Source organism: Sus scrofa, chromosome 11 (genome assembly GCF_054392235.1).
Source record: "Sus scrofa isolate SSC_HxYL_T2T_F1_AM1 chromosome 11, Sscrofa_HxYL_maternal_Yorkshire_Landrace_v2.0, whole genome shotgun sequence".
Lineage (NCBI taxonomy): Eukaryota > Metazoa > Chordata > Mammalia > Artiodactyla > Suidae > Sus > Sus scrofa.
The window spans coordinates 4,633,276-4,657,517 of record NC_139393.1 but is presented as its reverse complement, the minus strand read 5'-3'; the positions used below and the strand labels follow the sequence as shown (position 1 = coordinate 4,657,517).

The following is a 24,242-nucleotide window of genomic DNA, read 5'->3' as shown; positions in this document are numbered from 1 at the left end:
CGAATGAGTCTCTATTCACTTTTGCAATGATAGGTGTGTGTGTGTGTGTGTGTGTGTGTGTGTGTGTGTTTTGCTGTACCTTTGGCATGCAGAAGTTCTCAGACCAGGGATGGAACCCAACCCATAGTGGTGACATTGCCTGCTGAGCACCAGAGAACTTAATAAACTAATAAAATTAATAAACTAGGAACCTTTCACCTCTGTTACAGTTAAGCCCAAAATACAGGCCCATAGAATTTCAGACCCAGGAGACGAACAGTCTTCCAAGGGCATTCTCTGTGGGCCCCCGAGAACCTGCACTTCAGGTTTCTCTGTTAATTGCCAAGCTTGCTTTTTTTTTTTTTTTTAGGGCTGCCCCCAAGGCACATAGAAGTTCTCAGGCTAAGGGTGGCATCAGAGCTGCAGCTACTGGCCTACACCACAGCCACAGCCACAGCCACACCACATCCCAGCCTCATCTGTGATCTACACTGCAGCTCACAGCAATGCCGGATCCTTAAGCCACTGAGCAAGGCTAGGGATCGAACCTGCATCTTCATGGATAATGGTCGGGTTCTTAACCCACTGAGCCACAATGGGAGCTCCTGTCAAGCCTACTTTTAAAGACAAAAGCCATTATTTTTCTCTTTCACGACACACTCGATAGTATGTCTGTTGGGGTCCCTGAGAAACAGACACCAAGACAGGATTACACATACAAGACTTTACTGGGAAACACCTGTCGGGGGTAAGGGGGGGGGGCGGGAGAAGGTGAGCATTCCCAGGCTCTGATGCAGGTGTGACACCTGAGAAAGGAGGGAGGAAGGAGGCTGCGGAGGCGGAGCTGCAGCCTGCCGGGCAGTTCTGAGCACCTCAGTGATGGTGGAGCCCCCACCGGGTGGGAATAGCCTGGGGTCAGTACCGGCTCAGGCCCGTCACCAGCAGGGGCAGCTGGGAAGCAAGGCCTGGGCCCGCGTGTCTTAGTGGGCCCCAAGGTGTGACAACGGGGGGCTGTCTGTCGGGCAATTGTGCCCCCACCGCAGTTTCTCTTGAGCGGCCCTGCGTGACCACCACGACTCTGTAGCATCTTTCATTCCAGAGACAGTCACAGTTTGATCCTGGTTCACTGTGAATCCGAGGATGCGCTCCAAACCCAGCTGTAACCACTTTCTATGCCTTGCTCCCAGCAGCCCTCAGGCAGGTTAACCGGGTAAGCGCCGAGATGGACTATTTTAACAACGGTACAGGCGGCTTCTTATCTCGTCTCCGGATGGGGCTCCAATTAGCGTTCCCTTTCTCAGCTCACATCACCTTCCTCCTTTCACTCTCCGCCCAGAAGCCTCTGAAGGTCTGCCAAGCCCCTCTGCCAAGGCCCAGAAGTGCAGCCTGTGTGCTCCTCCAATAGCTTATGCCCTCTGAGGGGCGATCCACAGCGGCGACGGGGAACACAGACCGGGGTGACGGGTGTCGGCTCAGGTCCCACATTTGCCACATGACGGCTTGGGGGCCTTGTGCAGGTACTTCATCTGTCTGGCCACCCTCTTGCTCGTTTGTGAAATACGGGTAGCCATGACCTCTACCTCGTGGGGTCAAAGGAGAGGATGCACGTCCGCCCGAAACGTCCAGCACAAGGCGATGCACCACCATTGGCCTGACATATTGCTAACGTTGTTTGCAGTCCTGAGCTTAATTAATAAAAGGACTTCTGTTGCTGACTCCTATCCAATGTGGCTCACATCCCTTTGGCTCAGCCTTGGGGTATATTTGTTCATTGTGTGTTCTCAGTATCTGCCGGTGTGATCCTGATGTCTCCCTTTTTCCTTCCTGAATGCACACGACTATTTTTATTCTTGCGCATTGACCCTCTCTCTCCTCCAGCTTTTCTGCAAAGTCTCTGCTTCTGGGAATCAGTTAAAGGTTTCCATTTTGGCGTTTTGGTTTTGTAGGGATGCTGTGAGGCAAGAGATAAGAAGCTGCTTTGTACCATTGTTGAAATAGTCCCTCTCTGAGCTTTAGCAGACGCCTCTTCTGGATTCCTAGCAGTTCCGAGGAAGCTGGCGTAGCCACAAAACTCTTTGATCCTTGTTTCATGAAAAGCAACATACTGAAAGGTGACGGGAGTTCTGCGATCTGATTCGGATCCTCATTTGATCCCCTCCCACCGGAAGGGAAAAAGAGGGTGCCGGCCCCCCTCTGGCAGGTTAATCATAATAATCAGCACATCATGTGAATATTCTGTGGCATTTACTTGCCCAAGGAGATTTCATGCCCACTGTCTCACTTTTTATATTCAAACCAACTTGAGAGTAGGTTGGGTAAGAATTATTTATGCTTCTTTTGGAAGAAACTGAAGTAGAGAGAAGTGAATCACTTGCCCAAATCAACCAAAAGGCCAGGGGCAGGGGCCAGAAACAGGCCTTGGATTTCTTGGGATTTCTGGCTCTTCGTTTCATGCTAAATGAACCAAGAATCAGAACGATGTTGACGACGCTGAGGCTGAACCCACGAACCCACCAGCCAAGACATCCCCTAGGGAAGAGAGGTGGTGACCAATGACACATCTGGTAAACTTGACAGCGGTAAAGCCATTCTTTTTTGCAGCCCTCCCTGCCCCCATCGCATGTGTGATCTCCAGCTCGTCTCCAAGTTTTCCTGCTGATTTCTACAGGTGAGGCGTCTCACCTGTGCTTGCAAACAAGCTCTCAGGCCCCACCCACTGTCTGCAGCTGCAATATCCATAGGGATCTCTCGTCCTGGTGGTCAAATCTTAGATCCGTCAACTCTGGAACTGCACCCAAACGCCTTCCCCTAAGGGCCGACTTGGAGGGTTGACTCCTTTTCTACAGTATTTGTGGACATTAAATGGGTAGGGCCTGGTTTGCTCAAACTGTCTCCATCCTGTTACATCTTCAAACAGCCAAACCTATGTACAAACAAGGAAAGGAACCAAGTCACTGTCACCTGCCCAGAAAGATTAGATTTTGCTCCATGGGAATGGGAGCCACTGATCGCTGCTGCTAGTCTTGCCAAGTTCCCCGAGTTGGTCCAGGTAGTCCAAGAATGGGGTGACTAGCCTTCTCCAGAACCTTACAGAGACTGAAAAGGGATAAATATGGATGTCACACCAGTGTTGACTCAGAGGTACCAGCATCGTACAGCTTTCTGTTCTCATTTTAGACCCTGCCCACTTATATTACAATTTTAAGTTTCAACTCAGCATGCCCCCTTAGGGACCAAATACAATTTCAAACCAAGCATCACTGAGCGTGAAATACCAGCGCAGGATACAAGTCTGGTTCCAACAGAAACGATGCCAGAAACACTTGCAGCAATCACTAAGGAGGCCATCGGAAAGAGGGCTGATGCTGACCTGCAGCCAAACAAGTCACAATTATTCTGAGTCTTAAAGGCAAACACGCCTCAAGGAAAAAAAAAAATACACAACCTTAAATGATCAGTTTGCAACAAAGCTTTCCAACAGGAAAGCCGAACGGAAGGAGCGACCTCAAATATGAACTACAAAATGCATCAATTTCCAAACAATGGAGCGGTGGTATTATCAGATAATTCAGTCCACCAGTGAACGTTCTACCTTACAGTGTTGGCAGCAGAGCCTCTAGAAAACCCAGCTGGAGAAGCAGTTTTCATTTTGGTCAGGAAATTTGAGTGGAAATGAGTTACCTTTGTTTATAGGATTTCAGTTCATCTGCATTTTGGAAGGACCGGGATAGACTGTAAGTGAGAATTGCATCGTCCTATTCCGAGTGCCCAGAACGCATGTGGTGAGGCTGCAGTTAGACCCGGAGGAAAAGGGTAGAATTTAAGTGCACCAGAGCAAATGCCCTGCTGTTCCTCACCTGCCGGGCGCATCATGCAGATTTCACTTTGCCACCCGGTGGAGCTCTGCAGGCGACCCAGGTAAACTCAGTCCCAGAGTGTTTCAGCAGTGCGCTGAAGGGTGTTAAGCTCCAGGTTTGTAGCCTGTAGAGGTGGTTCTTTCTTGCTGTACAGGCTGTTGGCAGATAGAGTGGGGAGCTGCCAAAGTGGGCTACCCCACGGCCCTTGAACTCCTGGTACTCCCAGTGCCTTTGGAGGGATTTCTATTTAAAACCAGGGTGACCCAGAATATGCCCTCCCCACAGCCGGCTGCCCAACCTCCGTCTTATCTGCCCCAGTTCTCCTCTGACCCCGCTGCCACGGTGTCAGCAGAAATGTACAGGCTGTCTTCCTCTCCAGCCTTTATTTATCTAAATCCACTCATCTTGGAAGGCTCAACTGTTTCGGGTATGCCATCTTTGCTTACTCCAATCGAAACTGTTCTCTCTGGCTTAAATTTTATACCCCTCGGGGCTACACTAGGGAGGAGAGGAGTGGATGTGAGAAGGTTTTTGTGCTCTTCTGTTATAATGCAAAACAGAAACAACCCTCACATATAAAATTTGTGTACAAACATCTTATAATTGTTATTTAGATGATTTTTTAAGAATATCAAAATTAGTAGTTCCCGTTGTGGCTCAGTGGTTAACCAACCTGACTAGCATCCGTGAGGATGCGTGTTTGATCCCTGACCTCGCTCAGTGGGTTAAGGATCCGGGGTTGCCGAGGGCTGTGGTGTAGGTCGCAGACGTGGCTTGGATCCCACATTGCTGTGGCTGTGACTGTGGCATAGGCTGGTGGCTACAGCTCTGATTTGACCCTTAGCCTGGGAACCTCCATATGCCGTAGGTACCGCCCTAAAAAGACACACAAAGAATATAAAAATATTTTGGTAGCCTTGATTTGATGGTGCTCAAGGCATTGACAATGCCGTCTGCTGGATTATCCACCTGTTTCCTTCACTAGACCATTAGGAACTTTGGCTGATTAATGACTGCATCTCAGAAGCCCAGAACAGCATCCACGTGAAACAGGTTCTCAGTGCGTCCCACCGAATGAATAAAAGGGCCATCTTCTAGCTGTCTTCAGTTATTTAAGAACTTCATGTGGTGGATGTGCAAGTGGGGATACCGGGGTGGGTTTCCCACTGTGCTTCTTCTTCCCCCCCTTTTTTTACTCTTTTTGGCCACACTGGTGGCATGTGGAAGTTCCCGGGCCAGAGGTGGAACCTGAACCACAGCAGTGACCCGAGCCGCAGCAGTGACAACCCCAGGTCCTTAACCTGCTGCGCCGCAAAGGAACTCCATCTCCTGTGCTTCTTAAGACAAAGACCTAACTACTGGGACTGAACACGTAAGGTTTCTGACGTTTAGAGTTGGTCATCACCCCTAGTTAGCGTTAATTAGTGTTGAACATGACCCCTGGCAGCCTCATAAAGCAGTGACCTCTCCTCATCCGTGGACGCACTCAGAATTAGGGCAGCGTCTGTCAGGGGACTCCTTACGGAAAGGAGCAAGCAGAAGGATGCCCCCCCACCCCACCCACATCCATGTCCTAATCCCTAGAAGCTGTGCGTGCTACAAGGCAAAAGGGACTTGGAGACGTGCTTAAGGTAAGGACCTTCAAACAGGGAGATAATCCTGGATCACTGGTGGGGGAGGTGAGGACGCTCGATCTAATCACATGTGTCCCTAAAATCAGAGACCCCTTCCCTGCTGAGGTCAGAGTCAGAGGACGATGGGAAGAAGGGTCAGAGAGATGCAGCACTGCTGGCTTTGAAGGAGAAAGGGGACACACATCACGCAATACAGTTAGCCTCTGAAAGGTAGGAAAGGCAAGAAAAGATGCGCCCAGAAAAAGCCTCCAGAAATGAACCAGCCCTGCTCTGATTTTTTTCGACTTGTGTTCAGTTTTTGACTTCTGTTGGAATTCTAATGAACAGAGCTCCAAGATACTAACTTCCTGCGTTCTAATCCTTCAAGTCTGTTAGAAAATTAAAGACAAGGACCTTTTAGTTTTCAGATCTGAGATTCCATAATGCTAAACTGCAGGAGGAGGGATTGGATTAGAACCAGGAAATAATTCCAAAAGGGAGGGTTATTAAACATGGAGGTGGCTTATTAAGTAGATTGTGAAATCCCCCTCTCCACGGAGCCTAAAGATGGGAAGGGAGGACTGCGACCTGTCTAGAACTCCGTCTAGTTTCATCATCCCAGTTCCGGGGATGAGCTAAATGAATTCCTACTCTCTGGAGTCTATGAGAGGGGAGAAGTGAAGAGGCAGGGTTTCTGTAAGATGGGGGCAAATTGCCTTTAAAAGGAAACAATTTCTCTTTTGAAAGCTTTGGGGTATTAGGTGAAAATGTCCAAATTGAAGCAATTTGAAGCCTCCATTTCCTATTTGGCATGAGAGGTGAAATTTCTCATGAATGTACAGACACATAAACAATGTAGCCATTGATATTAAGCCCAGTGAGCCTGTCATTTGATTTTGATGGAACAAGATTGCATATTTCCATCCAAGGGTCTGTTACAATAGGAACCCTTTTGAATATAACTTAAATTTAAGAAAACTCCCTCTTACGTCAGGGGAGTGCAGTCCTCTGAGTCTACAAGTCAATTCTCACAGAGCCAACATCCTCTTTGGGAATCTGTTCCGACTTGCCCAACTAAGACCGCCATGAAGGGGGAGAAAAATCTCTACAGATTTCACTTAAAACTTCCCCTGGTCTGTGTCCTCCGCAGGCGTGGTGTCAAGTCAGCAGGCATGTCTTAAGCAGAGGCTGGAAGGTCCTGCTCTTTTGAGGGGCTACATTTGTTTTGGAAAGTAAACGGTACATTCAGTGGGATTGCCGGTAATTCCAGGAGTAGGTGCTCAGCCATATGTGACATAAAGGCTCTCTCTGTAAGTGATCAGTAGCATTTGGACTATAGATTCCACCAAGAGTCAGCCTCCCCTTCTGTGTGGCACAAGTTCTTGTTTACATCTGTTTAAAGGGAGGATGACGGGTGTCGGGGGTGGGGGGGTGGCTAACGCTGTAATTGTCTCCCTTGCACCACCAGCATCTCTCCTCTGTCCTCACCCACCAACCATTTAACTGGTGTAGAATCTGGTTTCCCCATCAGCAATGATGAGGTCACTTCACCTTGGAGCTGTTGCATCACCGCCATGGGATGGTGGCCTGCAAACGACCAGTTACACTCTACAGTATGTTGACCCATCAACCCCATTTCTTCCAGAGGAAACAAGTCTTGTTTTAGGTCACCTGCTGACTTCTAGCTCTATTTTTGATGCCTGGTCCAGTGTGCTTATACTTCAGGGCACTGTGGTCCAAGCTGGCTTCAAACAGGGCTAAAGTGAAACATTTCAGGGAGGGATCTAGCATCTTGCTTGACAGCACTGATTCTGGAATCTAAGAGGTCTGGGTTTGAATCTTGAGGGCCACTTGTGGCAGTGCCACCTTGGGTAAGAAACTTAACCATAAATGTACCCGCAAAGGCACTGCTTCCAGATTCTGGCCTGATCCCTGGGAAAGGGACCCCAAGAAGAACGGGGATAACTTTTCAAACTAGTCCATCAGATGGGGCCAGGGAAGGGTGGGTTGCCAGGTGGCTCAGAGAAGTTAGAAGTTAACTGAGATCCAGAAAATTAAAAGGCACGATATTTCTTGCAGCCCAGACACCCTGAGAACTACAGTTCAATCCTCAAGGCGATCAGCTTCGCCCCACCACCAAATGTCCAACCCTTCTTGAGCGGGCTGAGTTTTCCAGCTCTTTCCCCTTCGTACGCATCTCCCACCAGGTTCTCATTCCGAAGGCTGGACCCTCACGTCGCAGCCAGGCCAGAGGCGGCCGCGGCGGCGGGACTTGCGGTCACCACGCCCACGGCTCGCGGCCACGATCCTCGGGCAAGACGAGGCCCTCGGGAAAGCTGTGCACGAGGGTCGCGAGCCCGGGGGCGAGCGGGGGCCCCACCCGCGCGCTCCCACGTCCTCCCGGCGCCTGCGCTCTAGCAACCGAGGACGCGCAATCGGCGCACCTGGCGCACCGCCCACGTCCGGGAGCGCGGCGCCGCTACAGGTGCGACGGCCAAACGGCGACGGCGGCCCAGGAGGCCCAACCTCAAGCCCGGCCCCGTCCGTGTCCGCACCTCGGGCGCGCGCATGCGCGAGTCTCTGCGGGGACGCGCGCGCCCTGATAGGCGGGTCTAGGCGGCGGCGCGCAGAGCCGGGTCTCCTGCCGCGCCCCGCAGCGCCGCCCTGCTCGCCAGCTGGGGCTTGGACGGCTCAAAGCTGCGCGCCTCCGGTCTCTTCGGACCCAGCGAGCCGCATCTGTCAGATTTCCAGAAATGTCTTGATTGCTTGTTTTTTTTCCCCACTCTGTTTTGAAATCTTTTTTTTTTTTTTTTTTGTCTTTTTGCCTTTTAGGGCCACACCCTCAGCATATGGAGGTTCCCAGGCTCGGGGTCGAATCGGAGCTGTTGCTGCCAGCCACAGCTACAGCCACAGTAACGCCAGATCCAAGCCGAGTCTGCGATGTACACCACAGGTCCGAGCAACGCCGGATCCTTAACTCACTGAGCAAGGTCAGGGATCGAACCCACCACGTCAAGGTTCCTAGTCTGATTCGTTAACCATTGAGCCATGGCGGGAACTGCTCCTTTGAAATTTTGATCTGCAATGTGTGATGTCCTGGCTCTAGGACACGCTTTAGGCAACCTAGGGCATGAAAAATAGAGATGGAAGTGTCCATAAATGAACCTGAATTTTTACTCCTGATCAGAACCTGTGACTGGGAGTTCTCCTTGGGGCTCAGTGGTGATGAACCCCACTAGTATCCATGAGGATAGGGTTCAATCCCTGTCCTGGCTAAGTTGGTTAAGGCGTTGCTGGGGCTATGGTGTAGACCGGCAGCTGCAGCTCCTGTTCGACCCCTAGCGTGGGAATTGCCTTATGCCACACATACTGATGAAAAAAGAAAGAAAGAAAAAACGAAAGCAAAAAACCCCCGGTGGCTGGCTCCCCCACTGCATTTTCGGGTACATCGTCTCCCGCCGCTGCCTGACCTAACCTGTCCCCAGGGCCCCGGCCACCCAGCCTCCCTCCCTCCCCTCCTCATTCCCTCCGGGTAGGCTCCTGGCTCATGCACAGGGTAAGGTTCTTCAGGGAGACAGCTCCCAGGTCATTTGAGACTTTTGCGTAGATTCCCATGGCAGAAAGTTTCCTCCTCTTACTTACTCTCTGCCTTCTCAACCTTTAGATTTCAGATCGAATGGCACTTCCTCGGAAGAACTTTCACTCATCTCAGCACTTTGTTTTCCTTGGCACTTAACCTAATGTATAATTTTAAAAACTGCATGTTGTGTTTCTTTGTTCGATGTCTAGGTTTCATAGACTGTAAATTTCATGAAAGCAGGACCATATCTCCTTTGCCTACTACTGTATTTTCAGAACCTAGCAGGGGCTGGGATATAGTGGATATTCCCTATGTAGGAGAGAAATTTCCATATATGATGACAGATCTTTGGTTCTGGGAAGGTGCAAGATTTGCAGGTTGTCCTAGAGGAGACCATCTTAGTTGCAGCCTCTAAACTTTTTCCATGGCACGTTACTTTTTCTTGTGCTCCAATATATATTTATTTATAAATTATAAAAGTGTAGTGCATGCGCACATATATTTATATATTATTATAAAGCACACACCACCAGAGTTCCCGTCGTGGCTCAGTGGTTAATGAATCCAACTAGGAACCATGAGATTGCGGGTTTGATCCCTGGCCTTGCTTAGTGGGTTAAGGATCTGGCGTTGCCGTGAGCTGTGGTGTATGTTGCAGATGTGGCTCGGATCCTGCATTGCTGTGGCTGTGGCATAGGCCGGTGGCTACAGCTCGGATTAGACCCCTAGCCTGGGAATCTCCATATGCCATGGGAGCGGCCCTAGAAAAGTCAAAAAGACAAAACAAAACAAACAAACAAAAAAATAAAGCACATACCACCAATTAGAAGCTTTTAAAAGCTAAGATAAAAATAATAGCTATAAATAAAAGTTCTAAATTTTTTTTCCTGCACTGTGTTTTGGAGCCCATTATGCAGGAAATTTGTGAGAAAAATGGCTGCCCGCTCCTGGTAGAGGGCAGCTGAAGACACTTGCTTTGGATGGCCTGGACCTGTCAGGCTTTTTCACAGGTTTAACATTTTGTGACCTTGTATTTTCAAGGAAAATATACAGCAAGGCATTTTTTTCTAAGCCAGCACATCTTTTTAATTTATTATACTTGATTTACCATGTTCCATCAATTTCTACTGTACAACAAAGTGACCCAGTCACACATATATATACATTCTTTTTTTCACATTATCCTCCATCATGCTCCATCACAGTGGTCAGATAGAGTTCCCTGGGCTATACAGCAGGCTCTCAGTGCTTTTCCACTCCAAATGCAATGGTTTGCATCTACTATCCCCAAACTCCCAGTCCCTCCCACTCCCCTCCCCACCTTGGCCATCACAAGTCTGTTCTCAATGTCCATGAATTTGTTTCTTTAAGCCAGCACATCTTTAAAAGGCAAAGGTAGTGGTACTATGCAGTCATAATGGACCAGGAAACATTGGAACATCCTTACGTATGAATGTCTCAAAACTAAGCATCCATCTTTGTTAAACTATGATCAGTACTCAATAAACAGAAAAATAATCTGTTCTCATGTTTCAAGTTTACAAAAATGTCCCCTTCGAAGACAACCAAATTATAGTACCATAGATTATTATTATTACTATTATTTTTTGGCTGTGCCAGCAGCATGCAGAATTTCCTGAGCCAGGGATCAAACCTGAGCCATTACAGTGAAAATGCTGAGTCTTTAACCATTAGGCCACCAGGGAACTCTCTATATTATGATGGTAGTTTTCATGGTGGGGTATTCCCTACTGATATTTATATTTTTTATATTTATACTATAAATTTACAACATATTTATATTTTACATTATACTTATATATTTATATATAACAGCTTATATATTTTGGGGCTTAAGGACTTCTAGAGTAAAAGCATAACAGATTTCTATAAAAAGGCATGTCTTTTTGACTTAAATAGTTCAGTGTTTGAACACATTTTCAAATGCCTTTATTAGAGGGAAGTGGGGGAGATTAATCATACTATAGTCTTACAAATATATTATAGATCTATGTATGAATTTCCAGCAAAATAAGCTGCACCTTTTCTAAGAAACAGGAGTGAAACATGTAAGATAAAGTCAAACGTGAATTTTTTTTTTTTTTCTGTCTTTTTGCTTTTTCTAGGGCCGCTCCCGCGGCATATGGAGGTTCCCAGGCTAGGGGTCCAATTGGAGCTGTAGCCCCTGGCCTACGCCAGCGGCACAGCCACGCGGGATCCGAGCCGCGTCTGCGACCTACACCCTCCAGGGGTGGTGGCCTGGCCTAGATGAAGGGCCTGTCCCGCAGTAGGTGCTGAGCGGCAGTGCCGTGACCTGGTCGTGGGGTGCCCTTGTCTGGGTACCTGGATCCCGGCGTCCAGGCGGCACCCCCGAGCGCCGGCAGAGGGCGCTGCCTTCGAGGACCAAACTCCCCGGCCCCGCCCCCCCCCCCCCGGCGCCGGCTGCGCAGGCGCAGAGTCGGGCTGACCCGCGCGGCTGGCGGAGCTGGTGCGTCGCTGCCCTCCGTCGGCGTCGCCCCCTGAGGCGCTGCCCGGGCGCGAGGCACCCGGCGGGGCTGGGGGCGTGTGCGGCCGCAGCGGCCGCGCACCCGCGGGGGAGCGTGCGGGGCGCGCGGGGGCAGCCGCCCCGCCCAGGCGCTGAGCCGCAGGCGAGCTCGGGGGCGCGCCTCGGGCCTCGGCCTCCTCGTCTGTGCTCCTGCCCCGAGGGCCCGTCCCGGAGCCACGTGGCAGCGGCTCGCGGCGAAGGCGGGGACGTGGAAAAGGCGCGGCCACGGCGAGCGGCCGGCAGCCGCGACCCGTGCCGCCTCCGGTCGGAGAGGCGCCGAGCGTGCGCCGCCCGGTCCCCGGGGATGAGGCTGCGGGCGGCCTGGCTTCCTGCGGAGACGGCGCTTCTTCTCGGCCCTCGCTGTCGGCTCTGGGCCTGATGGATCTAGTCCAAGTATTTATTGAATGAATAGTCAAGAATTACAAAAAAAAAAAAAATCGGAGTGCCTGACATCCGAAAGTGCCACGCGCCTGTTGTAATACCTTAACCTCGCAGAGCCCTTTCTTTAAAGCTTGTAAGAATGACTCTGTCCCCCAAGGTCACGGGCCAGTGAGCCCGGTGCTGGCTGAGTTCAAAGCGAAGCACGTGGCCTCCAGACTCCGCGCTTGAAGGCGCTACAACAGCGGCGACCAAGGAGCGCGATTTTAGATGTTTTTCCAGGCTCTTTTTCTTTTCTTTTTTGGCCCTTCTGTTAAATTAGGAAGTAAATAAGATGGAGTCTATGATCCGTCAGTCCTATGTGGATCTTAAAACTGCAGGGGCTCATGAGATTCCTGTGCATGTTTCTCAGCCAGATCTATGGCACAATCCAGTTGTAGGAATTTCTTTTCCTTTCTTTTCTTTTCTTTTCTTTTTTTTTTTGGCTCTTTAGGGCCGCACTCTCTGCATATGGAAATTCCCAGGCGAGGGGTCAAATCCCAGCTGCAGCTGCCCGCCTGCACCACAGCCACAGCAATGGGAGATTCAAGCTGTGTCTTCTACCTAAACCTCAGCTCATGGCAATGGCCAGATCCTTAACCGGAGTGAGGCTGGGGATCAAACCCGAGTCGGTGGATGCTAGTTGGGTTCGTTGCCCGCTGAGCCAAGGTGTGAACTGCATTTCTTAGGTGTGAAATGATATCCACAGTCAAAACATACGTGAGCAACACAAGGCAGCTGCAGAACTCACAAGACCCAAGCTTTGTGATCCACTGGGTCACCCGTCGTTGGAGGAAATTGTCGCTACAGCTGTCGGTGGATCTGAGGAACCCAGATAGCAGCTCCCCGAGGAAGCTGGGGGGGGGGGCAGCTCATCCAGGTGCTCCTCTCACCCAGAGGTCAGTCATTTATGAGACTTGCTCTGTTCTTTGAAGCTGCCCATTTCAAAAGCATTGCTTCTGCTTTCCTCTAATGTATTTCTTTGGGTAATTTCTGTGCTAGAGGAAATGAGGGGTAATTACTGGGGTGCATGTGAGAAGACTCCTCAGGGAAATAGTAAATGGTTGGACAGCAGACAACGCACCAGGCAGGTGGCATTTTCACATGAAGAACCGTGGGAGCAAATATTAGACTCTTTTTAGGGCTCTTGGTTGGGTTTTCAGGCATTTCTGGTTACATCGTGGTAAAGAATGCCCAGTTGTGCTTTACAGGGACCTGTTTTTACACATGAGAACCAAGACCTTTTGAGGGAGTACAGAGTTATGCTTTAGGAAGTGTGGGTCCACTCTGATAGCCTGAAAAGTGCAGCCCCCCCCGAGATATCCGCACCCTAATGCCTGGAACCTCGAATGCTACCTTACTTGGAAAAAGTCTTTGCAGATGTGGTTAAGGATCTTGAGATGGGGAGGTTATCCTGGATCAGCTGGGTGTGCCTTAAATACAGTCACAAGTGTCCTTAAATAAGAGAGAGGCAGAGGTGACTCGATACAGGGGAGAACGAGAGGGAGCAAGAGGAGGAGGCCGTGTGAAGACGGAGGCACAGGCTGGAGGGGCAGAGCCACACGCCAAGGAAAGCTGGCTGCCATCGGAAGCTGGAAGAGGCAAGGGACAGTCTTCCTTAGAGCCTCCCGAGGGAGCCCTGGCCTGGCGACCCCTTGATTTTGGTCCGTCGAAATGGATTTTTGGATTTCGACCTTCAGAACTGTGAGAGAATACATTTCTTGTTTTAAGCCACTGAGGTTGTGATAATTTGCTACTGCAGCCACAGGAAACGCATCGTTAATTCAGGAAACTAACAGATCTCTGAATCTATGCAACAAGGAATTCATTGATACCAGTTTTTGTCCCTTTGATGCTCTTTCCTTTCTTGGAACTCTTGACTTTGTGGTGTAGAAACTGACTTGGTGACGCTGAGTCCTGTGGCTCCAGCCCAACCATCCAGGTGTTTCTCTTTGGTTTGAGTTGCCAGGGGTAGAAATATAAGTCAGATAATGTCCGTGTCAAAGCCATGAGGTCACCATCAGCCTATCAGTGGCCATACTGGCCTCAGAGTATTTGTGTTAAAGAGAAATGCTCGCCTCGGCTCGCCACACACCGGGAAAGCTGGGTAACTTCACAGTCTGTGTGCAGATGTAAGGAGACCAAGCCAGAGGAAAAGAAACTCTTGACTATGTATGGTTAACGGTGTGGGTGTGTTTATGTTGTCCTGGGTTTGTAAATCATAACCTCTACACATACCCACGAAGTCAGGATTTGTTCAGGAGGCCACGGCTCCAATTCTGTCTCCTCTGGGCAATTTACTTAACCCTTCTGGAAAGTGGAAATGGCCTGAGATGATAATAATAATAGTAATAGTAATAGTGTTATTTAGTAAAGACATTTATCAGAAACTGTAGTTGCTCTACATATATATTCTTATTTAATTCTTTTTGTTCTGTTTTGTTTCTAGAGGGCTGCACCCATGGCATACGGAGTCGAATTGGAGCTGTAGCTGCCACCCTTTGCCACAGCCACAGCAGTGTGGGATCTGAGCGGCATCTGGGACCTACACCACAGTTCATGGCAACACTGGATCCTTAATCCACTGAGCAAGGCCAGGGATCGAACTTGCAGCCTCATGGTTCCCAGTCGGATTCGTTTCCCCTGCGCCATGACGGGAACTCCTTATTTAATTCTTATAACAACCCATAGCAGTAAGTGTTATCCACATTATATAGATGAAACCAAGGTTCAGAAAAATTAAGAAAACTTATCCAAAGCTGCAAAAGAAGTGGCTGAACTGGGTTTTGGACACACGATGCCTTATTTCCAAGTACATACTCTTATTTCATTTCATTTCACTTCCACACCCATGGCATGTGGAAGTTCCTGGGCCAGAGCTCGAATCTGAGCCACAGCTGTGGCAATGCCAGATCCTTTAACCCACTGCGCCAGGCTGGGGATCCAACCCACACCTCCACAGCGACCCAAGCGGCTGCAGTTGGATTCTTAACCCCGTGCGCCACAGCAGGGACTGTGAGATGGAGAGAGTGGAAAATTGTACCTGTTGGGCATTAGACGTTAGAGAGTTTTTACTGATACCATCATGGCTTTGGTTTCAGAGCACCCAGCACCGATAGGGACTCTCCATTGTGTTCTCCCTCGGCTCACTGTTGGATGTCCTACTCCGAGTGGCCCCGGCAAATGAACGCGGAGGATTCCTGAGGACTCGGGCTCGAGAGCGCTCTCGTTTGGAAAACCAGCCCAAGTCCCGCGCTCTCTGAAGATTTCTCTTCTTCCTACTGATTGTGGTGAGTGTTCATGCCCTGACATTTTCTTTATTCACCCAACAGCTTTGGATACCAGAGTTTCAGTGACTGATGATTATTCTAGATATTTTATAATCTCTCTCTCTCTCTCTTTTTTTTTTGTCTTCTCTAGGGCCACACCTGTGGCACATGGAGGTTCCTAGGGTAGGGGTCCAATCGGAGCTGTAGCCGCTGGCCTACACCACAGCCACAGCAATGCGGGATCTGAGCCTCATCTGCGAGCTACACAACAGCTCATGGCAACCCCAGATCCTTAACCCACTGAGCGAGGCCAGGGACCGAACCCACAACCTCATGGTTCCTAGTCGGATTCGTTAATTACTGAGCCATGACGGGAACGCCTATAATTTCTCATTTAATTCAAGTTACTTAGGAGTGCATTCTATTATTATTATTTTTTATGGCTGCACCTAAAACACATGGAAGTTCCTGGGCCAGGGATTGAATCTGAGCTGCAGCTGTGACCTGTGCCACAGCTGTGGCCACACCAGATTCTTTAACCCACTGCACTGGGCTGGGGGTTGAGCCCATGCCTCCGCAGTGACCTGAGCTGCTGCAGCTGGATTTTTAACCCACAGCAGGAACTCCAAGTTTCTAAGGAGTGCATTTTAAAGTTTCCAAGTATTGGAATTTGTTTTAAGCTACAAATCTTATCAGAGCTCCTGATGTGGATTTTTTTCAGAGTATTGCAGATCCAACTACTAAACCACCGATGTCACCTGCTAACAGTCCAGGGGCCACACCCTAACCTCTGTAACAGCTGCCCCCAAACAGCCAGGACTTGATTCAGAACCAACACCTTCCCTAATTTTTGTCTCTGCTACCACCTTAGGGCCAAAGAAAACCAAGTGTACCCCTAACCGATCACACAGTGAACCCAAAAAAACACCTCTGACTCGAAGCCAGCCAGAACCCAGATTGGGACTGGAACCCACGGTTGTTTTTTTTTTTTTTTCTTTTTGGTCTTTTGTCTTTTTTTTGTTGTTGTTGTTGCTATTTCTTGGGCCACTCCCGCGGCATATGGAGGTTCCCAGGCTAGGGGTCAAATCGGAGCTGCAGCCCCCGGCCTACGCCAGAGCCACAGCAACACGGGATCCGAGCCATGTCTGCAACCTACACCACAGCTCACGGCAACGCCGGATCGTTAACCCACTGAGCAAGGGCAGGGACTGAACCCGCAACCTCATGGTTCCTAGTCGGATTCGTTAACCACTGCGCCACGACGGGAACTCCCCATGGTTTTTTAATTAGCACCACTCCCCTGGTGCCCGGACTCACTGAAGTTCAGGTTCTTTGTGTCTCAGCACAGGAGGAATTCATCGAGAGGCAGAGCAATAGACAAGAAATAGGTTTACTCAGAGAGGATGCTTGTGAGAGATGCAAGCGGGCAGGCAAGGGAGCTCTGTCCTGAGGGTCAGGTGGCTACGTTTTTATAATCCAAGGAGAGTGGGGACGGGGAAAGACTGCTTTCTTTCTCGTTCTTCAGGCCAACGCCAGGCTTTCATCCCTAGCCCCTTCACATCCGGCGAGAGGATATTTGACCCTGTGAGGTCACCCGAGGTGCTTGTGCACATCGGCAGCAGGGTGGTGACAGGTGTGCGACAATATGTTGGAACCTCTCAGCTTTCCCTGTAATGAGAGACTTCCGACTTTGGAACGTCGTCTTTCTCTTACTTTCCCGTCTTTGGTCCTAAGGACCATTATCTTCCTGAACTTGAATGCGGGCTTCGTTTTTTTTCTTTCTCTCGCTTAGTGACCTGAGCCGTGTCTCGTGCGTTTCTCTATGGTTTTATCGTTAAGCATGCTGCTTCGTTCCATGCATGTTCTGATGGCTTTCGTGAGTGGTTATTAACCTACTGTGGTCTCCCGAAGTTCCCTAGGTTTCCCGCTCTGTCTGTGGTCTCCTCCTGGGACTCCTACAACGACCCGTGTAACTCTCCTCCTCCATCCCTATCAGTGGGAAGCCCGGATTCTAGGGAGCCCAATGCCAACAGCCTTCCGTCAGGGCGCGCCTGGAGCCTTACCTTTTTTCTCCTATCAAGCTTTCCCACTCCTCTGCCTACCTTTCATTATCTGCCAAAACTCAAGGGATAATGTTGCCAAAACTCAGCCTCCCCCATCGGTGCTGAATAGAAACACAGAGTTTTGGGTAAAGGAGAAAAAGATAGCTTTTATTGCTTTGCCAGGCAGGGCAGGCCACAACGAGCTGAGGCCTTATAGGCTGTGCCCTCCTTTGGGAGAGCACAGGAGGTGGTCTTAGAGTTTGGGGGCGGAAGATAGAGCCGCAGATGAGGATCAGGGTAGATGCACGCTTGCGGTCCTCACAGCGGGTGTTTCGTGGCCCCGGGACTGGGTCTGGTGCTCCGCCTCCTTTCTGGAGTGAAGAATGCTTCATCAGGTAGTTAACGTCTTTCATTTGTTGGGGGTTCTGGTTCAGCGGAAGAACTCAAAGATATTGTTACGTATTTTTCTTGAGGGGGGACCAGGACCCGCCCCGAGGCTGCACTCTTGTCTCTTGATGGCTCCTCCCTGGTCTCTGCATCCCCTCCCTTCCCAGATGAGCAACTCTTTGAAGCTGCCCTTTGGAACTCAGGGAAGGTCACGGAGCTGGGATGGAAAAGAAGGCAAGACTGGCGAAGTCCGGACGGCCCGCTGGTGAGTGGTGTGGAGCTGCTCACTGAGGGGCTCCGAAGTGGCCTGGAAGATTTCCTGCCGCCCGAGAGTGGAGGATCCACCGAAGCTGCGTGTGTCACTCTGTGACAGCGTCTGAAACAGAGCGCCCATGTTATAGGTGCTCAGTAAATACGAATTGATCGGATGAGAACTCACAGGTACCCTTGTCATCTGCTCTGGTCTCTCTCTCTCTATTCCTTCCTTAGGAAATAGGGTAGTTCTGGAGCCTCCCAAACAGAGCAGAGGAGATGACATAATATATAACATAAATATATACAAAATGTCGTATATATAATACAAAGAACAATCTTATGTAAGATGATGTGACAGTTATGTTTTGTAAATTTTTCCATATGTATTTAAGCTTTTTGTATCCTATAAAATTCCAGATTCACACATATTTAATTTAAACATTAGAATTCATTTCCTTGTTCTTCTTTGCCCAGAAAGGAATTTTAAATTATTTTGCTCTATACCAGAACAAGCTAATTTAGAAAAACACAGTGGAGGGATTTCCTGTTGTGGCTCAGCGGGTTAAGAACCTGACACAGTGTCCCTGAGGACACAGGTTCGACCCCTGGCCTTGCTCAGTGGGCTAAGGATCCAGCATTGTCACAAGCTGTGGCATAGGTCACAGATGCAGCTTGGATTCAACCCCTAGCTTGGGAACTTCTATATGCCACAGATGTGGCCCTAAAAAGAAAAAGAAAAACCAAACACGGATATTAGTTCAACTCAGAAATTTTTTTTCAGCTTTGTCTTGAAGTGTCATTTCATACTATATAGTTTTTTTTTTACTTTTTTTAATTTTTAAGGCCTCACCCGTGGCATATGGAAGTTCCCTGGCCAGTGATTGAATCCAAGCTGTAGCTGTGGCAATGCTGGGTCCTTTAAAACACTGCACTGGGCCAGGAATTGAACCCATGCCTCTGCTGCAGTTGGATTCTGAACCCGCTGTGCCACAGTGGGAACTCCACTGTATAGTATTTTTAAAATTCTACTTTAAATCCCAAGAGAATGGTCTGTTTAAGGTCGGCTAACTCATCAATCCTGTGGGGCACTTACTATACTATGTCCAACGAATAGCTGTCCCGTTTACAGAAATGTGTAAGTAATCTCAGCATGTCTTTTTTTGCCTTTTCTAGGGCCGCTCCCATGGCATATGGAGGTTCCCAGGCTAGGGGTCGAATCGGAGCTGTAGCCGCCGGCCTACATCAGAGGGTTAAGAACCTGACACAGTGTCCCTGAGCCACAGCTCACAGCAATGCCAGATCCTTAACCCACTGAGCAAGGCCAGGAACTGAACCCACAACCTCATGGTTCCTAGTCCGATTCGTTAACCACTGTGCCATAACGGAAACTCCAATCTCAGCAAGTCTTAACAGGCTTTCTGCTCATGTGAATTAATTGTTATATTTTTTAAGGATCTCAGATGCTGAGAATTGAGTCAGTGATGGATCAGACCCTATTAATGACACACCATCATTTGTCCAGATTGCGCTTAAGTTCTTTTTCATTTTCCCTCAATAGTTTTTCTTCATCTCCTGCCTGCAATTCTGTTCTCCTCATTCCCTACTGCAAAGTTTGTAATTCCAAGCTGTCTTCTAGATTTGGAATATATTGTCTTGAAAAACTGTGTAATAATGTTTATTTATTTGTCTTTTGTCTATTTAGGGCTGCACCTGTGGCATATGGAGGTTCCCAGGCTAGGGGTTGAATGGGAGCTGTAGCCTCCAGCCTGCACCACAGCCACAGCAACACCAGATCTGAGCCGCATCTGTGACCTACACCACAGGTCACAGCAACGCTGGATCCTTAACCCACTGAGCGAGGCCAGGGATCAAACCTGCATCCTCATGGTTCCTAGTCAGGTTCGTTAACCACTGAGCCACAACAGCAACTCCATTATGTTTATTTTATATAAGTGCTAAAATTTCATATCAGTGTTATGTGGTATAAATCTCATTGAGCTTCTAGTTTTCATAAAATTTTTTTTCAAGACCTGTTGTGTCCCTTTGTGGAACGGCCTCTGAATCACGTGGGTGATTCTGCTGGGGTCACTGCCATAGCTTGTCTCTTCTCCTCGCCTTGGATGCTTAGATTGTTCCCAGCTGCTCCTCCTTTCACACACCTGTTCGCAGCTTCTTAGGAACCTGCCCTGTGGGTTCTTGGGTAACTGTGTCCTAGAGTAGAATGGCTGGGATCTGTGTATATTCCTATTTAGTTGCATAGGAGACGTTGGCTTGCTCTCAGGAAAGGTGGCAGTTTTCTCTAATATTTTATTTTAAATAAAATTTTGTTTTTCATATTTAGACTTTTAGCCAATCTGGAATATATTTTTGTGAGTAGTGTAAGGTAAGATGAACAATATTTTTTCATATCACTGACCAGTTATTCCAGCATAATGTGCAGAACGGTCTATTTATTCCCTAAAGACTTGTAAATGCTACTCACCAGGGCTGTGTATGAGCGTATGCTCATTTTTTCTTGGTTTCTTCTGTCCCTAGTCATTGTTATACATTGTAATACTTTTACAGTATCTATTGTATGTTTTATATTATGGTAAAAGATCCATATAAAATGTACCGTTTTAACTTTTTTTTTTGAAGTGGTCACGCTTGTGGCATATGGAAGTTCCCAAGCCATGGTCTGAATCTAAGCTGCAGCTGTGGCAGCACCAGCTCATTTAACCCACTGCACAGGGCCAGGGATGGAACCTGTGCCTCTGCAGTGACTCGAGCCACTGCAGTTGGATTCTTAACTCACTGCGCCACAGTGGGAACTCCTCAACCATTTTTAAAGTACGCAATGTAGTGGCATTAAGTATGCTCACAAAGTGTTGCATCTGTCACCACTACGCACTTCAAGAAAGTTTTTTGTCATCACAAAGAGAAACTCTGTACCCATGAAACAATAACTTTCTTTTTTCACCTTCCCCATCCGCAGGTTGTTTCTGTTTTTTGGTCTCATTGAATTTGACGGTCTCAATGAAATATTGTGGAAATGTTAAAAAGAGTGACCCTATCACATAAGTGGAATCATATCGTATTTGTCCTTTTGTGTCTGGTTTATTGCATGTAGCATACTGTTTTTAAGTTTCATCCACGTAGCATGTATCAGAATTTCATTTCCTTTTTAAAGCTGAGTAATATCCCATTGTGTGTGGCTATAGTGGATGCTGCCACTGTGAACCACTGATGCCCAAGTTTCTGATTGAGTCCCTGCTCCTTTTTTTTTTGTCTTTTTGGCATTTCTTGGGCCGCTCCTGCGGCATATGGAGGTTCCCAGGCTAGGGGTCGAATCGGAGCTGTAGCCACCAGCCTATGCCAGGGCCACAGCAACACAGGATCCAAGCCGCGTCTGCAACTTATACCACAGCTCACGGCAATGCTGGATCGTTAACCCACTGAGCAAGGGCAGGGATCGAACCCGCAACCTCGTGGTTCCTAGTCGGATTCGTTAACCACTGCGCCACGACGGGAACTCTGAGTCCCTGCTCTTGATTCTTTTGGATATGTATCTGGAAGTGGAATTTTGGATCACACGGTAATTACTGTGTACAACTTGTTGAGGCGCTGCCGTGCTGTTTCGCCCAGAGGTTGTACCGTTTTTTCATTCCTGTCCGCAATACACTACCAATTTCCGGTTTCTCGACCTCCTTACCCACACTTGTGGTTTTCCTTTTCTTAGGAGAACAATCGCCACCCTCGTGAGTGTGACGTGTCATTTCATTGTGGTTCTCCTGTGACTGATGATGCTGAGGGTCTCGTCATGTGCTCACTGGCCATTTGTATGTGTTCTTTGGAGAAGTGTCTGTCCCAGTCCTTCCCTTGTTTTGAATGGCGTTGTTGTTGTTGAGTTTAGGGATTCTTTATGTGCTCTGGAAACTCATCTCTTACCAGCCATTTGACGTGCAGATATTTTCTCCCTTCTGCATGTTGTCTTGTCACTCTCTTGACAGTGTACTTGATACACGAAATTCATTTTTTTATTGTTTTTATTTGTTTCTTTTTTTTTGCACCTGCGGCGTATAGAGATTCCCAGGCTTGGGGCCGAACTGGAGCCATGGTGCCGGGCTACCCCACAGCTCACAGCAACACCGGATCCTGAACCCACTGAATGAGGCCAGGGGTGGAACCCGCATCCTCGTGGATACTAGTCGGGTTTGTTATCGCTGAGCCACAACGGGAAGTCCGTGTTTTTCATGATACCATTTCCTTTGGGTTCTTTCTTGGAGTTTACACGTTACCCATCTGTTCCTGCATCTTGTCCACTTTCCCTGTTAGAGTTCTTAGTGTCTAATCATAGTTCTTAGTGTCTAATCATAATCGTAATTCTAAAATCTCCACCATACCTGAGAGTGGCCCTGTTGCTTGCTTTGTCTCTTTATGCCCGGTAATTTTTTGTTGAAAGTCAGGTATGTGCCTGGTAAGAGGAAACAGTGCTTCAGTGTGAGCTTTCATGTTTCTCTGCCTAGAAGTTAAGCTGTGCTTATTGTTTGCTGTAGCTGTAGGTGTCAGAGGCTAAAGTTGCCCCCTGGTGTCCTTACTTTTCCCTCCTCTGTTGTTTTTTCGGTTTTCCTAGAGACTCCTCCTCCTCCTTCTCTTCTTCCACACCCACAGCACATGGAAGTTCCCGGGCCCGGGATGGAAGCTGCTAGGCTCCCAGGGGATTCTGACTCCTTCTTAAACAGGGTCTTAGCCGTGTAGTCCTTTCGGCTGTAAATCTCTGCTGTTATACAGGAACCCATTGACGTGGTGGTACGGTACGTGCGATGGAGGGCTTCTCTAAAACGGTGATTAGGTTTCAGTCTCTTATGTGCCTGTGCTCCTGGTCTTGCCATTCGTTAGTACTTTTCTGTTTTTTCCCCGTCCCTTTAGATAAGAAGGCTAGAGTGGGCTGGAGTTAAGTGTTTCCCTTCATCCAGGTTGGTTTGGCATCGATAAAAGACTTTCCTTGAGTGCAGGCCTGTATTAAGGAGGACGAGATGTAGCTGGGCATATTTCTTTTTCTTTTTCTTCTTTTTCTGTCTTTTTAGGGCTGCACCTGTAGCATTTGGAGGTTCCCAGGCGAGGGGTCAAGTTGGCGTTGTAGCTGCTGACCTGCGCCACAGCTCACGGCAACTTGGGATCCAAGCTGTGTCTGCGACTTACACGACACCTCACAGCAGTGCCGGATCCTTAACCCACTGAGTGAGGCCAGGGATTGAACCTGCATCCTTATGGATGCTAGTCAGGTCCGTTAACGGCAGAGCCACGATGGGAACTCCACTGGGCATATTTCTTAATAATGGCTTTCCCCTCCCTTGCTGGAAGCGTGAGGGGCCTTTTCTCTGATCTTTACCCTGAGAATCTGGTGGTGCTACGCAAGGTTAAACTCAGCAGAGTGTGGGGCTCCCTCAGAGGCTCCCTCCCCAGGAGTTTTTACCTCCCACGGTTGTTCATGGCTCAGCTCATCCATTCGAATCATTCAGCTACCATTTAAGTGCTTCTACCAGTGCCGACTCCAGAGATAAACTGTGAATCTCTGAGTTCACACATCTCTCTAGTTTGCAGGGTGGTAATTTGCCCTGTGACTTCAGTTCTCTGATGGATCTGAGAAGAGTTGCTGATTTGCAGTCTGTTCGGCTTTTTACCCTTTGTAAGAATGAATGTCTTGACCTCTAAAGATTTTACGTGGAACCAGAACAATTTTTAATAGATTCTTTGAGGGTGTTTTCCATAGGCCGTCATGTGGTATTTGTATACCGTTCTATTTCTTCTTTTTTCCTTTCTCCTTTCTTCTTGTTTCTTTTTCTCGCCTTATTGCCCTGTCCAAAACTTCCAGCACAGTATTTCTAGATGTGGCATAGTTGCCAGTCTTACAGAGAACGCATTCGGTCTCTCACAGTGAAGTAGACACTTGCTGCAGGTGTCTCGTAAGTAGCCTTTGCCAGGATGAAGAAGTTCCCTCTTTTCTTGTTTTGCTGAGGGTTTTAATCATTCGTGTTAAATTCTGTCAAAGGCTTCTTCTGTATCTATCGAGATTATCTCAGAGCTTTTCCTCTTTAATCTTCTGATGTTATGTTATTTTGAAATGATTCAACCTGACTTCTGACCGTAACCCTAACCCTACACGGTCATTTTTTACTTTCCGAAGGCTGCTGTAGAAAAGCCCCACAAAATGGGTGATTTAGAACAACAGAAATTTATTGTCTCCCGTTTCTTGAGGATAGAAATCTGAAATCAAGGTGTCAGTAGGGCCAAGCTCCACGTGACGCCTGTAGGAAAG

At 48.5% G+C, this 24,242-nt stretch overlaps 1 protein-coding gene and 1 long non-coding RNA gene across 21 annotated transcripts in view; one reads left to right on the top strand and one right to left on the bottom strand.

Moving 5' to 3' along the window:
• Positions 1 to 688: 688 nt before the first annotated feature.
• Positions 689 to 7,894, bottom strand: LOC146398485 (uncharacterized). The gene is made up of 2 exons (XR_014820039.1): positions 3,661 to 7,894; positions 689 to 2,902 (listed from the first exon to the last, which is right to left on the bottom strand). It is a non-coding gene; the product is annotated as an uncharacterized LOC146398485 (long non-coding RNA).
• Positions 7,895 to 11,486: 3,592 nt separating this feature from the next.
• LOC100625134 (phospholipid-transporting ATPase IB) overlaps positions 11,487 to 24,242 on the top strand; it is a 163,028-nt gene continuing 150,272 nt past the window's right edge. For 13 of the 20 annotated variants that reach the window (XR_014818980.1, XR_014818985.1, XR_014818987.1 and 10 more), the window contains exons 1-3: positions 11,699 to 12,890; positions 14,441 to 14,684; positions 15,093 to 15,281. The gene's annotated coding sequence lies outside the window, so the exon portion shown is untranslated. Of the gene's footprint in view, positions 11,518 to 11,698; positions 12,891 to 12,992; positions 13,934 to 14,440; positions 14,685 to 15,092; positions 15,282 to 17,856; positions 18,131 to 24,242 lie in introns of those variants that run through there. The other 7 variants (XM_084981262.1, XM_084981270.1, XM_084981268.1 and 4 more) reach the window with 5 other exon arrangements.